General features: G+C 44.2%; 1 protein-coding gene across 1 annotated transcript in view; it reads right to left on the bottom strand.

Annotated features, from left to right (window-relative positions):
• KCND2 (potassium voltage-gated channel subfamily D member 2) overlaps nucleotides 1-16,946 on the bottom strand; it is a 642,239-nt gene that overhangs the window by 314,733 nt on the left and 310,560 nt on the right. The gene's annotated exons all lie outside the window — the stretch shown is intronic.

The following is a 16,946-nucleotide window of genomic DNA, read 5'->3' as shown; positions in this document are numbered from 1 at the left end:
TATCTACATATGTTGAAGAAAACCAAAGTACTCCAGCTCCTAGAATTGATTATTTCACTGATTATATTTAGATAATTCCAATAAAACTGTCACGTCATAGATCTATTTTTGGAGACTAGTGATAAATTCAGGGTTGGAATCCCTCATTTCCATCTGGGACTCTACATTTAAACGTGGCTTCTTTTCTTTCCGTCCCTCATGAGTTAATGTCAGCTTTGTTGTCCAGCAGTTCCTAGCTAAGTATTTCAGCTGCAACAGCTTTGTAGCCATGCCCCTTCAGATTTAAGTAGTTGGTGTTTCCCAGAAATCCTTGCTAAAGATACAAACTCATTGTTCTCTGGCCACCTTGGTGGAAAGTCTTGTTGAGGAGTTTTCCTGAACTCGGGCTTTATTCATTTACATTGCTGTTCCCCGTTTGTCTTTCCTTCCCTTGTTTCTTATTAGTGCAGTGGGTGGTCTAGAGAACCTCACCTGCCTCTCACTAGCCAGGGAATCTACATAGCTTCTCAGGGTCTCAGGTTCCTGCTCGGTGACAATTGTAGGGACTGTATATGGACTGGCAAGTAGAGTAGGGACAGCTGTAGGTGAGGATAGGAGGTGTCCCATATTCACCTCTAACTAGCTCCAGGGCCCTCCGTTGTTATGGTATCCCTGGTGTACCCTCTGCTGTGTTTTTTTGTTGTGCATCAGACACCCATAGGTCTTAACGCACGTGCTATGCTCAAGTGTAACATTATCTTCAGACCGTTAAATTTTTTTCCTGTGGCTCTATGGTTCAGGCGGCTGAGCTCTTGCACACCAGATGCAGACCTGCTCTAAGGAGGTCACGGATCTGCACTCTCAGGTTGTACAGCAACTGCAGCAAACTGCTGGGTTTCTGGTCTTGGTGCATGCCCAGACACAACCAGAACCCAAGATAGTCCACATAGATAAGTTTTCTGGTGGTAGGGATAAGTTTACCACCTTCAGGGAGGCCTGCAAGTTGTACTTCAGGCTCCACCCTCACATAGTGCTGGGAGTGAGGAACATTGAGGGGTGCCAGTAGTAGTCAAGTCCTGGGCCTTCTCATTGCCTACCAACTGCCAGTCATTGTGGTAGGTAGATGAGTTTTTTGCAGCTTTGGCCCTGGTATACGGCAACCCTGATGGCATCACACTCGCAGAGTCTAAACTTCAGAGTTTAGAAGGGGGCGTGGCTAGCGGAGGAATATTGTTCAGAGGTCTGGAGATGGGCCACTGACACCCAATAGAATGACCCTGTGCTTAGGAGTCATGTCTATCAGGGTTTGTCAGGTAGGCTAAGGGACTCCACGGTTCACTATGCCACCCCAGAGTCGCTAGAGGCCACCATGGCCCTTGCTATTAGAATGGATAGATACGTTAGGGAGAGACCCTCTAAGATCTTGTCCCCTGTTTTTCTACCCAGGGAAGGAATATCTCCGGTACAAGTCTACAAACTCATGCAGTTGGGGGGGAGGCTGCCCTCAGGTTGAGTTGCTTATGGTTTGTCATGGGTCCGTGGCTTACTATTATTGCAGATATAAGGGTTATTTTATTGGGGCCTGCCCAATACTATGTGTACTGTACTATTATCTCTATGGTATTGATTAAAAACTTGCCTCCTTGTCTGTTAGCAGTAACTACCAAGGCATTTGAAAGAGGCATCTGCTACCGGATGTGTGTGTAATAATAAATGTTCAGGTCTGGACCTGCATGTCAATGAGTACGTATGGGTATCCACTAAAACCACCAGGTGGAAAAGTGTGGCTGTGGTTCTAGGCTCAAGGTTTGATGGTCCTTTAAGAGTAAGGGACATTCTTAACCCTTTGGCTGTATGGCTAAAGCAACCCTAACACTTAAAGCCCATAACGTGGTCCACAGGTCCTTGCTCTAGAGATGTGTTGTACCTTCCAAGCCAACATCATTACGACTGTCTCCGGGGTGTAAACCTGGTGCTGGAGAAGCCTGTTCACATTCTTTTTAGATGAAAAACGTTACCAGTCTTAAGAGTCCTGAGGCCTCTCATTAAATGAGGGGTACTGTCACAGTCATCTATTTTTGGAGACTAGTGATGGATTCAGGATTGGAATCCCTCATTTCCATCTGGGACTCTACATTTAAATGTGATTTTTTTTCTTTCAGTGCCTTATGAGTTCATGTCAGTTTTGCTGTCCAGCAGTTCCTAGCTGATTGTTTCAGCTGCAGCTAAATTGTAGCCACATTTCTTCAGGTTTAAGTGGTTGGTATTTCTAAGCAATCCTTGCTGAAGATACAAACTTATTGTTCTCTGGTTGCCTTGGTGGAAGATCCTGCTGAGGAGTTGTCCTGAACGTGGGCTTTATCCTTTTGTGTTGCTGTTCCAACAGTTTATCTTTTCTTCCCTTGTGCCTTATTAGTGCAGCGGTAGGTCTTGTGAACATCACCTGCCTCTCACTAGCCAGGGCATCTACAGGGCTTCTCAGGGTCTCAGGTTCCTTTTCGGCGACAGTTGCACAGACTGTATAGGGACTGGCGAGGAGAGTAGGGACAGCTGTAGGTGAGGATAGGAGGTGTCCCATCTACCACTCTCACTAGTTTCACTGCCCTCCATTGTTATTGTGTCCCTAGTGTCCCCTTTGTTTGTTGAGGGTTTTATTTGTACATCAGACACCCGTAGGTCTGAACGCACGTGCCACACTCAAGCAAGACAAAAACAGTTTGCACCCAAAAGAACAAATGTAAACATCTTGTTGTACATTACCTGAATACATTAAATCTCAAACCTTGGAGTCTAAAATCTAACGTATAAAAATGATAAATTTACCTGAAAGTCTATGCTCTATTGCTAAGCTAAAATTGCATTATGGTATATAACTTCATAACATCTATCTTATTCCGCCCACTCAGTCAATGTAAGAATGGCCTTGATTTTCTATGAGAGATGCTGAATGCCACTCTATGCACAGAAATGTTCTTATGGTCTGTAGCTTTTTGACTACATGTTGGCATTTCTCTGAATGCAAGTAAATTAAATTCTCTTAAAACAAAGTTTGCAATATTTACCCACAGGTATCGGAGACTCTACTACAACAGAGTTTAAGTATTGCTTGTTACATCCTTTTCACTTAATGCCCCCGTGTGACCCGTGTCTTCCTGTCAAAGGTAGTTGCTCGATATGGCCCTTATCTGTGAAAACGGCAAACATTTAGAAGAAGTAGATTCTGTCTGACAGAATGATCAAGTAGAAGCTGATAATCAGGGCACCATAACTCAGATTATGTCAGCAACTCTAAATATCTGCCTGCACCGCAACCTGTATATCATTGATGTGATCATTCCGTACAGCACATCCAATGGAAATAGGACAACTCCTTTAAAGTTTATAGAAATGGAGCCAAGGTATAAAAATGGTTACAATTGTAATTTGGTCCACCATAACTTTTTCATATGATATGAGATATAATTTTCAGCATCGAGCTCAATGTGGAGGTGAAAATATGAGCAAACATTCTAGTCAGCTGTTATCATCAACACACAACTAAATAAAGAAAGGAAAATACACAGAATACCAAATGAAATTGAGCGAGAGAAGGACATGTATCTATGTATTGTCATGATAGATGTAATAATATTATTATTATTATTTATTATTATAGCGCAATTTATTCCATGGCGCTTTACAAGTGAGAGAGGGTATACGTACAACAATCATTAACAGTACAAGACAGACTGGTATAGGAGGAGAGAGGACCCTGCCCGCGAGGGCTCACAGTCTATAGGGAATGGGTGATGGTACAATAGGTGAGGACAGAGCTGGTTGCGCAGTGGTCTACTGGACTGAGGGCTATTGTAGGTTGTAGGCTTGTTGGAAGAGGTGGGTCTTAAGGTTCCTCTTGAAGCTTAAATAAATATTGAATATTATAAAGTATTTTCTGGACCATAGATATAGTTAAAAAAATTAGAGGTTTCAAACAACCTGACTTGGGGGGGGGGGAAATAATGAATTTATATGTATGGATTTTACTTGTAGGAGAGTTTTTATTATGTATGCTCCTAATACATGAATAAAAGGCACACTCAGCAATAGATTTTGAACTATAAGTGCTTGTGCTCTTGGATGTATTGTATGTTGAAGGAGCTATTTAGATGTGTCAGTAGAGTGTGCCACATATAGTTCTAAGTAGTTTCATATATTCCGAGAAGTGCAACTGTATAACAACCATTCATCCTACAACGCAGTGACCAGCCAAATAGTGTGTCTCAAGACATACAGATATAACAAAAAAAGAGGGAGACACCTGAAAAAAATATCCTTTATTGGATTAGTAAAAACTAGAGTTTTTAAAAACACGGAAGAGGGTCAAAAACATGACTGACATGGCAAATACACATTGAGAATAGCTATAATAGTATAAAAATAATACATATACTGTGTAATTCAAGTTTTAGTGTTGAGAAGAGAAAAGTATGCCTTTGCCTCATATCTAAGTATGAGCGAACCTGAATGGTAAAAATTCGGGTTTCATACTGGACACCGGGTGTCCAGGTCTTGGACTCAAACACGGACTTTTAAAAAAAATTCTCTGTCCGAGTTTAGTGTTTGGGTATTGTTTGTTAATAAAGTTTGTTGAAAGGCTGCAGCGCAGCCAATCAACAAGTTTTATTGCACGAGAATTAAAAAGTGAAAGGATCAAGCACTGGAAAAATACAAACTGTGAACATGGAGGAGACAGATAAAAAACACACCTGGATCTGGTTTACATGTTTTGAGGAACAACTTCTTAATCATAACCCCTCGAAACATGTAAACCAGATCCAGGTGTGTTTTTTACCTGTCTCCTCCATGTTCACAGTTTGTATTTTTAATATGCATTAAATGAGTTAATTTCTAGTGCTGGATCCTTTCCCTTTTTGTTTGTTCCCTGTTGGGGTTTTTTTTTTTTGAACCGTGAACATCTTGCAGGTGAGCTGTTTTATTTTATTTCTTTTGGCTTTGAAAGAACCAGAATTGACACATCTAATGAATGCACCAATTCTGGAGCAGCTACTGGCTGTTATTTTCAGGCTGGTAGAGTTCAGATAACCATGGGACCTGCCACCCTGATATCAGCCCTTGGCGGTCTGCTTTACCTTGTTCTGAAAATCTTGTTTTTATTTGTTCAATTCATTAAAATGCAGAATTATAAAAACATTGTTCAAGCCCTGAGCTCCAGCTAATGCATTTTGGACCCCCGTCCTTACACAGAGGTATAATGTTTCATACTGAATAGTCCTCTAAAAATACCCACAACGCAGACTTTGAACCTAATTAACCCCTTCATGACCTTGGATGTATATATACATCCTAGGTCATGTCCCTCCAGTAACTGCAAGCTTCGGCGCCATTCCACACCAATCACACCGTTCACCACCATCAGTGGCCCTGTGACATGATCTCAGGGAGCCAATGGTTGTCATGGTAGCGCGGGGTCAGCTGATGACCCCTGATGCTAGCATGACGTATTTCCTGTGAGAGCGGATAGAGCGCCGACTCTCACAGGAACAATGCATTGCTCTGATCAGCAGATATGAACAAGTGGTCAGACCGTGCAGTGTTAAAGTCCCCTAGGGGGACTAGAAAATAAAAAATGAAAAAAAAAGTTTTAAAAAATATGAAAAAATTAAAAAACCTAAAAAGTTCAAATCACCCATTTGCCCCATTGAAAATAAAACAATACATTTTTTTTAAAAAAATATACATGTATTTGGTATTGCCACATTCAGAAATGCCTGATCTATCAAAATATAACATCAAATAATCTGATTAGTACATGGCGTGGCGAGAAATAAATTTCAAACGCCAAAATTATGTTTTTGGTCGCTGCTAATTTTTTGCAAAATGCAATAACAGATGATCAAAATATAGCATTTGCACCAAATGATATCATTAAAAATGTCAGCTCCAGATGCAAAAAATAAGCCATGACTGAGCCCCAGATTTGAAAAACTGAGAACGTTACAGGTCTTGGAAAATGGTGCCAAAAGCTCCATTCTTTTTTTGGAAAAACTTCATAATTTTTTTAACCCCTTAGATAAAAATATAAGTATACATATTTTGGTATCTACTAACTCGTACCAACGTAAGGCATCATAAGGAAACCTTAGCTTTACCATATAGTAAACAGGGTGAATAAAAGAATCCCAAAACAATCATGCAATTACACTTTTTTTTTATTTCAATTGGATTTTTTTTCCCATTTTCCAGAACACTGGTAAAACTAATGATTTTATTCAAAATTACAACTCATCCTGCAAACAACAAGCTCTCATATGGCTACATTAAAGGAAAAAATAAAAAAAGTTATGGCTCCTGGAAGAAGGGAAGGAAAAAGGGGGGTGAAAGGGTTAAGCATAATTACTCCATTATTCCTCACAAGTGGTGAATTGCTATAGACTCCAAAATGAAACCGTTGTAACCATATTTTCTGACAAATTTAGCCTCCCTTAAAACCTCTGCACATGTGAAAAGTCACATAACATGAAATACATTGATACATGAACTACAATAAATTTTCCCTTCATATCATGACCAATTTTGCAGTCAAAATTATTTATATGAATACAATATGTAATATGGCACAAGATTCATCCCATCCCGATATACATACTATTGCATCAAACTAAAGCGAAGCAAAATAGATAAAGATCTTTAAAGAAAAAAAAAATATTAAAAAAACATTTTTGAAAAAAAAAACAACTTTCTAAAGAATTCCTTTTTATACATGTTGATAAAAGTATGATAAATCATGTCTCAAGTTCAGACCCACAGGAATTTAATTCCAGGATCCAAAAGGCCTCCCTGTCCAGAAGCACAGGCTCCCAATCTCCCCTATTAATGGTTTCATTACCCTCTCAATTCCTTTTAGGCTGGTTTCAGAAGTCCGTGTTTTAGGTACATGTGACATCTGTTTTTAACACGGATGCCACACGTACCCATGTTATTCTATACTGATACTCACATGGCCGTGTTTTCACACCAACCGTGTGACCCGTCGTGGCCCCGCACTCACACGCAGAGACATGTCAGTTTTTTCTCCTTCTCCGGGAGCATGTGACATCAGTGTGACACGTACCGGAGAAAACACGGGTCTTTTAAATAAAAAGATTTTCTATATTTACCTGTATCCAGCGATGCTGTCTCCGGCTCTGCTGCCCCCTGCTCCTGACCGCGGCTCATTAGACTCACTGAATATTCACTCCACTGAGTAGCTGCAAGCCGGAGTAGCACTGGGGACTTCAGTGCCGCGGACTGCATCGCTGGGGACAGGTGAGTATCCAGGTGTGTGTGTGTGTGTGTGTGTGTGTGTGAGTGTGTGTGTAGTGAGGACCTGGAAGCCAGAGCATCGTAAGAACAGCATCAGGGGGCTCATCAGAGTTCCCAATGAACTCTGATGAACCCGTTAAGTCACTGTGGTGACATCCTCTGTAGCCCGGGTGTCGCAGGTGTGTCATCAGGATGTCATCAGAGTTCATTGGGAACTCCAATGACCTCTTGGACATCACTGCACACTCACTGCTTTGTGAATACTCACCTGTGCCCGCAGTGCTGTCCCAAGTGATGCGGTCCCCGGCAGTGAAGTCCCCAGCGCTGCTCCGGCTTCAAGGTCCTTAGTGCAGTGAATAATCAATGAATATAATGAGCGAGGGTCAGAAGCGGGAGGCAGCAAAGCCGAAGAAAACAGCACTGGATACAGGTAAATATACAACATCTGTTTAGTTCACAGACACGTGTTTACTCCAGTACGTGTCACACGTATGCAAATACGGATGTCACACGTGTGACATATGTGTGACACACGTATGACACACATGTAACACATGCATGACCATAACCATGTGTGTGATTTGTGCCTGTATAAACACGGAGGTCTGAAACCGGCCTTACTCTCAGTGAGGTCAAATTACCTCCATGTTCCGCTACAAAATGCCTTGACAATCCTGACAGGGAACGTTGGCCCCTATTTGGATTTGGATCTGACGCGGAATTGTGTTCCATTGGCCTTTTTTACAAAGAGCGAGTCATGCAGCCTATGTAATATTTACTGTACATCACACACATTGCCATAAAGACAACGTGTGTGGTGCTGCAATTAATATGTAATTTGATGGTATATTGTCTCCCAGATATTATATCTTGGAAATAATTGCTTTTGTCAATATTGCAATGCAGATGTGCCACCAACATCGGCTATGGCGGTGGTAGGGCAAAATTTAAAGAAAGAAAAGGAGGCAAGGCAGGAGGAAGAATCACTCCGGAGTACTCGACAAACAAAGTCCCGCCCCAATGCACATTATACTGCTCCACTGACGTAATTTCTGTAGCTTTAATAAAGGATTTTTTTCTAATCAAGCATCCAATCTCTAAACTAAAGGTATGATTTGAATCAGCATCCTAGCGCCAGTATGGCACTGCCTGTATGTTATATGTGAAAAACCCGCTGGTTGGTTCCCTTTAAGATGCTTACCAGATGAGGTTGTGGGAAACACAACAATTATAATAGCTCAATTATCAGTGGCTTCAAGCCCACGAGTTATGATGAAAAACCAGTGCTGGAGAGGAGTGGGGTAACTGCGCAGCTGATGAAGATCAGAACAGTAATCAAGGAGAATAAGGAATATTCGATGCAAATTATTGTCTACAAAATTGGATGATATTGAAACGCGTAGACAATAAACTGCATTGAACATTCCTTGTTCTCCTGCATTCTTTTTCTGATCTTCATCAGCTGCGCAGTATACTGGAGATATGGAATGTTGATGGTGATATTGATATAGTGATATTGTAGCACAGATCTACTCATGGTTTTCAGGCTGTCTGCGCAGATAATATGCCTGCTTTATAGTGATACCATTTTATAGCATTATTTTGTTTTTGGAGTATTCCTTATGTATAAACTTTTCTTTCCATTAGGGAATACCACGGTCAGTGTTTGTTGATCGGAGGGGAAGAACCACTTGCGTAATCTACGGTGTCAACCTCCACTATTAGATAGGATATCCGGTAGGGGCAATTCTTCTTACCTCATAGTAACAGACTAGATATAGTTTTCTATTATTGCTGACTGTTCAGCCTCCAGTCACACTTGGTTTGAATATTTGTAGTAGTTTTATTAATGTGAATGCATATACCTAATAATGAATTGTTTTCATGGTATAATTCTTCCGGGAATACATACACTAACCATACTCATGCTTCTATTCTTAGCACTGCTGGGGATCCTTCACATTCTATATTTTCGTACATGGATATATTTGATTTAGCCCCTGTATTGTTTAAATGTGAACACATGGACAGTATTCAGGGAATATCACCAGACTACATTCTTCTTCTGCCATCTGCAAAGTGTTTCCAGCTATGGCAAGGTTTCCAATTTGTAGCTGTAGAATTAAGATTAAGTACAGATTGTTACCTTGTGTTACAGTCGTAATAACATTATCAATAAACCCAAAGGAAGTTCATAGGATGAAACACGGCGTACGTGGACTGATAGCATTCACGTTTCCTTTATTTTAGACACTGACCTTACTGTGACCCTAAAGAACAAGCCAGTCGGTTAATCAGAGTAAAGTAAAGGCAAAAAAATCCTAGAGAAAATGCTTACATCTCCAGCCGATCGAAGAAGTCATTACTAATAAAGAGGAGGAATTCTACAGCATCATTTATGAAACACGATAGGGTGCACAAAGTAATCCGGAGCAATGCAATCACGTACTCTCTACGTGTAGATAAAAGATAAAATCAAAGACAAAAAGCCACAAAAGAGGTATCAAAAGTGATGAGACAGAACATGGCGTGATGAGTTATCTCACAAAGTCATTATACTTTAGCCAATGCGCCAATTATTACTAATAACCAGCAAGATGAAAAAAGGAGGAATTGCTGGAAAGATAGAACCGACATTAGGATTTACAATGAAGACAAGAATTTTACAATCTCCAACAGTGGTCAGCAGTCAGCGGGTCAATTGTATCCTTCATGTTCTCTGCTGCCCTGCTTTATTATTCATTTACAACTTTCCAACATCTAATAAAATTAATTACAATAGTCTTTGAACACTACACAAAGCTGCGCAGTTCACTGTACAACAACGCACGGGGACTATGGTACTGTAAAATAAAGTGTCAAATGATATGTCCCTCATATTTGGGCTCAACCCTGCCATATGGTATATTCATGGTATATCTCTCCCTCTGTCTCTCCCTCTCCCTGTATATATATATATATATATATATATATATATATATATACACACACACACACAGTGTATATATACATACAGTGTATATATATATATATATATATATATATGTATATGTATATATATATATGTGTGTATATATACATTTATATACTGCACATATATGTGTATATATATATGTGTATATATATATATATATTTTATATTTATATATATATATATATATATATTGTGAGGTAGCGTGGTCGGCTGCGCAGCAGAAGACACGGGATCCAGGCATTAAGGTTCTCAGCACACGGTTTAATCCAAAACAAAAGTCCACAACAATATATATGTGCCTCTCCAGCAGAGAGCTCAGGGAGTTCTGTTCACTCCCTCACACCCGGCACACCTGCCCTTGTTCCTGTTTCCATTTAACCCTTCCTTCAGCCTGTAGGGAAACAGCATTAACCCTAGAGTGGATTTACTTTCTATCATGGAGTGAGCACAACCGGGGCGAGACATACCGGCCGTCATAGATAACCCCGGTCACAGTCTCACATACCCCCCCCCTCAGTTCAAGCGTGCGGGGTTGAACTCCCGCCATCAAACACGGGCCGCGGGACAAGGCATCGGCGTTGCCTTGCAACCCACCGGCCCTATGTTGAACCGTAAACCGGAAGTTCTGCAGAGAAAGGAACCACCGGGTAACCCGGGCATTCCGTTCCTTGGCGGACCTCATCCAGACCAGTGGAGAGTGATCCGTCACCAAGCGAAACTGCCGTCCCAGCAGGTAATAGCGTAGGGACTCCAAGGCCCACTTGATCGCCAGGCACTCCTTCTCCACTACGCTATAATTCCGCTCGGGAGGGGTGAGCTTCCTACTTAAGAAGGTGACGGGGTGTTCCTCCCCCTGAACCACCTGAGACAACACTGCCCCCAGGCCGACCTCTGAGGCGTCAGTCTGTACTATGAACTCCTTCCGGAAATCAGGGTGTACGAGAACGGGCTGTCCGCACAGGACCCCCTTCAGGGCCCGGAAGGAGTCCTCGGCCTGCGGAGTCCAGCGCACCATGACGGACTTCTTGCCTTTGAGAAGGTCCGTCAAGGGGGCTGATAGTCCCGCAAAATCCTTTACAAACCTCCTGTAGTACCCCACGATACCCAGGAAGGCCCTAACCTGCTTCGTGGTCAGGGGTCTAGGCCACTTCTGGATCGCCTCAACCTTGTTAATTTGGGGCTTAATCACTCCTTGGCCTATCACGTAGCCCAAGTAGCGGGCTTCCGTGAGTCCCAACGCACATTTCTTGGGATTGGCTGTCAATCCGGCTGTTCGAAGCGCGTCCACCACCGCTTGTACCTGTTCCAAGTGGGTCTGCCAATCGGAGCTGTAAACAATGATGTCATCAAGGTACGCTGATGCATACGCCTGGTGGGGTTCCAGCACTAAGTCCATCAACCTCTGGAACGTGGCCGGAGTGCCATGTAACCCAAAAGGCAAGACAACATAGTGGAAGAGACCCTCCGGCGTAACAAAAGCGGTTTTCTCCTTGGCGGACTCCGTCAGTGGCACCTGCCAGTACCCCTTGGTCAGGTCGAGCGTGGTAAAATATCGCGCCTGTCCCAGCCTATCAATCAGCTCATCCACCCGGGGCATGGGGTAGAGATCGAACTTGGATATTTCGTTCAATCTCCTAAAGTCATTGCAGAACCTTAAGGAGCCATCGGGTTTTGGTATTAGGACAATCGGACTAGCCCATTCACTCCGGGATTTTTCGATGACCCCCAGGCGTAACATTGTCTTTACTTCCTCCGATATGGCTTGTCGTCGAGCCTCCGGTACCCGGTATAACTTCAGGCGTACCTTCAGGTGGGGCTCGGTGACAATATCATGTCGTATCAGACTGGTCCTACCGGGCAGCTCGGAGAAGACATCGGGGTTCTGCTGAACCAACCGTCTGGCCTCTCTCCTCTGAGTCTTGGTGAGGGCTTCTCCAATCCTTACTTCCGGTTCGTCCTCTCCGGAGGTCGCTGGAGCCGGAGGTGAGCGACCCGAAGAGGAGGGAGATGGGGAAAAAACAGCCATCAGGCTTTCCCGTTCCTGCCAAGGTTTTAATAGGTTGACATGGTATATTTGTTCAGGTTTCCGCCTACCGGGCTGCAATACTTTATAGTTAACCACCCCGACTTTTTCCTTTATCTCGTAGGGGCCTTGCCACTGAGCCAGGAATTTACTCTCCGCCGTGGGGATTAATACCAACACCCGATCCCCGGGTTTAAAGGTCCGCACGGTGGCTTGTCTATTGTAGCGGCCGCTTTGCGCGGCCTGAGCCTCCTGTAAATGCTCCTTCACAATTGGCATGACCGCGCTTATGCGGTTCTGCATACCCAAAATGTGTTCAATCACACTTTTATGGGGGGTGGGCTCTTGCTCCCATGTTTCCTTTGCCAGGTCCAACAATCCCCGGGGATGTCGCCCGTATAACAATTTGAAAGGCGAAAACCCCGTGGATGCCTGTGGCACCTCACGGATGGCAAACATCAAATAGGGAAGCATCATATCCCAGTCTTTCCCGTCTTTTGAAATCACCCTTTTGAGCATGGTTTTCAGGGTTTTATTGAAACGCTCGACTAAACCGTCCGTTTGAGGATGATACACAGACGTACGCAACTGCTTGATCTGGAGTAGCCAGCATAGCTCTTTGGTCACTTTAGACATGAATGGGGTCCCCTGATCCGTAAGGATCTCCTTGGGCAACCCCACCCGGCAGAACACAGCAAACAACTCCCGAGCTATAAGCTTTGCTGCAGTATGTCTGAGAGGTATCGCCTCGGGATACCGGGTGGCATAGTTAACGATCACTAGGATGTGTTGGTGCCCTCGAGCGGACTTTACGAGGGGCCCCACCAGATCCATCCCTATCCGTTCAAAAGGGACTTCTATAATGGGTAACGGTACCAACGGACTGCGAAAATGGGTCAGGGGTGCGGTAAGCTGACACTCCGGGCAGGTTTCGCAGAACCGTTTTACCTCCCCAAAAACCCCGGGCCAATAGAACCTTTGCAATATTCGCTCCTGCGTTTTCTTGACCCCTAGGTGGCCACTCATCAGGTGTTTATGAGCCAAGTCGAGGACCCGCCGGCAATACGGCTGGGGCACCACCAACTGTTCTACCCCCACGCCCCGTATTTCATCTACCCGGTAGAGTAAATCTTGCTTAAGAGCGAAATGGGGGTACCTTACCTGGGCACCGGGCAGCTGTGCCACCCCGTCAACTACTGTCACCCGACTCCGGGCATGTATTAACGTAGGGTCCTGGAGTTGGGCTGTCCCAAACGTATCCGGGGACGCCTCCAACTCCGGGATGGGCTCGACCATTTCAGCCTCTCCTGCCAATACCTCTAGGGGTGACCTATCGGGTTCACACTCTGTCCCTATCATGGTGACCCCTACGGCAGGCGTCCCGGATTCAGGATTGTAGGGCTCAGGTCCCGGACTGACCAATATCTGAGGGGACTTAGGGGGTCCCCTCCATAAAGTCCAAAAATAGGGCAGATCCCTTCCTAGGATCACGTCATAAGGAAGAGTGTTAAGAAGTCCCACCTCATGTTGCACCTGACCGCAAGGTGCTGTGATGGTGACAATCCCCGTGGGATAGTCTTTGCGGTCCCCATGTATGCAAACCACCCCCACGGTACGTCCTGTGGCCTTTACTTTAGCCCTCAAGGTGGATCGCACAAGGGTCACTAAGCTCCCGGAATCCAACAATCCTGTAACCGGACATCCATTCACCTGTATTTGGCACAAGTGGGGCTCCGTCTTTGGCGAGACCAGGTCAGCGGTACACACCACCTGAGCATACATTGAACCCCGCCGGGTAACCCCACAATCCATGGGCTCCGTGGTGAGTGGACACTGGGCTTCCATATGTCCCACCCGCTGGCACCGCCAACATCTAATGGGGACGGAAACCCCCTTGACGGGTTGTCGTTTAGGGTACAGAACCTTCCGGACCTCAGGAATGGCGGGCGCGGCCTCTGACGGGACGGTAGGGGACTCCTGCACCGTTGTCAGCGGTGGGTCCTTGGCCCTAGGCTTGGAGGGGCCGGACCGACGGGCGGTACGCAAAGTCTCAGTGTCCCGTATCAAGTCCTGCGTAGCCACATGCCGCTCTACCAGGGACACTAATTGGTCCAGGGTACTCAGGTCACCCTGTCCTACCCACCGTTGAACGGTGACGGGTAAAGTGCGCACAAAACGATCCACTACTACCCTTTCCACCATTTGCGCCGGGCTCAGAGTGTCAGGCTGCAACCACTTTTTTACAAGATGCAATAAGTCACCACTGATTTACCCGCTGAGCCCGTACATAGGTATTCACCCCCAACCGAGCCAGTATTTCGGCTTTCAGGGTCACATAGTCAATGGCGTCCTCGGTACAGAGGTCCAGGTACGCTTTTTGGGGTTCCCCCGTCAGATAGGGCGACAATACCTCAGCCCACTGGGGGGTCGGCAGCTTTTCCCGCTCGGCCACCTGCTCAAACACCGCCAGGAACGCTTCCACATCATCCCCCGGGGTCATCTTTTGCAACGCTTGTCTCACCGCTTTCCGGACGCTGCCGTCGTCACCCGGTCCCGGGGTTGTTGCTGCCGGTCCGGCACGGATCGACTTGGCCAGGAGGACCATCTGTTCTTGGTGCCTCTGTTCCTGTAATTTCAAGGATTGCTGGTGCTGTTGCTGCTGATGATCCAACGTCCGGAGCAGGTGTGTATTCATCTGTTGTTGCTGTGCAGTAGCCTGAGCCAGCTGCTTTAGTATGTCCTCCATGGCGTTGCCGGGTTTGGGCTGTAGGATAGCCGCTTGAATCCAGGACATGTGCTACCGGGTCACCAGAAATGGAAGCTACACCTCACCGGGCTGGCATGCCCGCCGATTCTCCACCATATGTGAGGTAGCGTGGTCGGCTGCGCAGCAGAAGACACGGGATCCAGGCATTAAGGTTCTCAGCACACGGTTTAATCCAAAACAAAAGTCCACAACAATATACATGTGCCTCTCCAGCAGAGAGCTCAGGGAGTTCTGTTCACTCCCTCACACCCGGCACACCTGCCCTTGTTCCTGTTTCCATTTAACCCTTCCTTCAGCCTGTAGGGAAACAGCATTAACCCTAGAGTGGATTTACTTTCTATCATGGAGTGAGCACAACCGGGGCGAGACATACCGGCCGTCATAGATAACCCCGGTCACAGTCTCACAATATATATATACAGTATATTTATACATATACACAGTGTACAACAACGCATGGGGACTATGGTTTTGTAAAAAAAATCTGTCAAATGACATGTTCCCTCGTATTTGTGCTCAGCTGTGCCATAATAACCATTTTCATGCTATATCGCTCTCTCTTTATCTCTGTGTATATATATATATATATATATATATATATATATATATATATATGTATATATATATATATATATATATATATATATATATATATATATATATACACACAGTGTGTGTATATATATATATATACACATATATATACACACACATATATATATATATATATACGGTGCATATATGCATATACACAGTGTGTATGTATATATACATATACAGTATATATATATATATATATATATATATATATATACATACACACACACACACACACACACACACAGTGTCTTGCGAGAGTATTCGGCTCCCTTGAATTTTTAAACCTTTTCCCCACATTTCTTGCTTCAAACATAAAGATAAAAATTTTAATGTTATGGTGAAGAATCATCAACAAGTGGGACACAATTGTAAAACAGAATAAACTGAAAATTGGGGCGTGCAATATTGTTCAGCCCCTTTACTTTCAGTGCCGAAAACTCACTCCAGACGTTCATTGATAATCTCTGAATGATCTAATGTTGTCCTAAATGACTGATGATGATCAATATAATCCACCTGTGTGTAATCTAGTCTCCGTATAAATGCACCTGCTCTGTGATAGTCTCAGTGTTCTGTTTAAAGCACAGAGAGCATCATGAAGAGCAAGGAACACAACAGGCAGGTCCGTGATACTGTTGTGGAAAAGTTTAAAGCCAGATTTGGTTACAAAAAGATTTCCAAAACTTTAAACATCCCAAGGAGCACTGTGTGATCATATTGAAATGAAAGGAGTATCATACAACTGCAAATTTACCAACACCCAGCCATCCATCCAAAGTTTGATCTCAAACAAGGAGAAGACTGATCAGAGATACAGCCAAGAGGCCCATGATCACTGTGGATGAACTACGAGATCTACAGCTGAGGTGGGAGAGTCTGTCCATAGGACAACAATCAGTCGTACACTGCACAAAGCTGGCCTTTATGGAAGAGTGGCAAGGAGAAAGCCATTTTTCAAAGATATCCATAAAAAGTGTAGTTTAACGTTTGCCACAAGCCACCTGGGAGACACACCAAACATGTGGAAGAAGGTGCTCTGGTCAGATTAAACCAAAATCGAACTTTTTGGGCACAATGCCAAACGGTATGTTTGATGTAAAAGCAACACAGAACATCACCCTGAACACACCATCCCCACTGTCAAACATGGTGGTGGCAGCATCATGGTTTGGGCCTGCTTTGCTTCAGCAGGGGCAGGGAAGATGGTTAAAACTGATGGGAAGATGGATGGAGCTAAATACAGGACCATTTTTGAAGAAAACCTGTTGGAGTCTGCAAAAGACCTGAGACTGAGACGGAGA

The sequence above is a fragment of the Anomaloglossus baeobatrachus genome, chromosome 4, assembly GCF_048569485.1.
Source record: "Anomaloglossus baeobatrachus isolate aAnoBae1 chromosome 4, aAnoBae1.hap1, whole genome shotgun sequence".
Taxonomy (NCBI): Eukaryota; Metazoa; Chordata; class Amphibia; order Anura; family Aromobatidae; genus Anomaloglossus; species Anomaloglossus baeobatrachus.
Note: the sequence above shows the minus strand (reverse complement) of the source record. Positions and strands in the feature narration are given on the sequence as shown.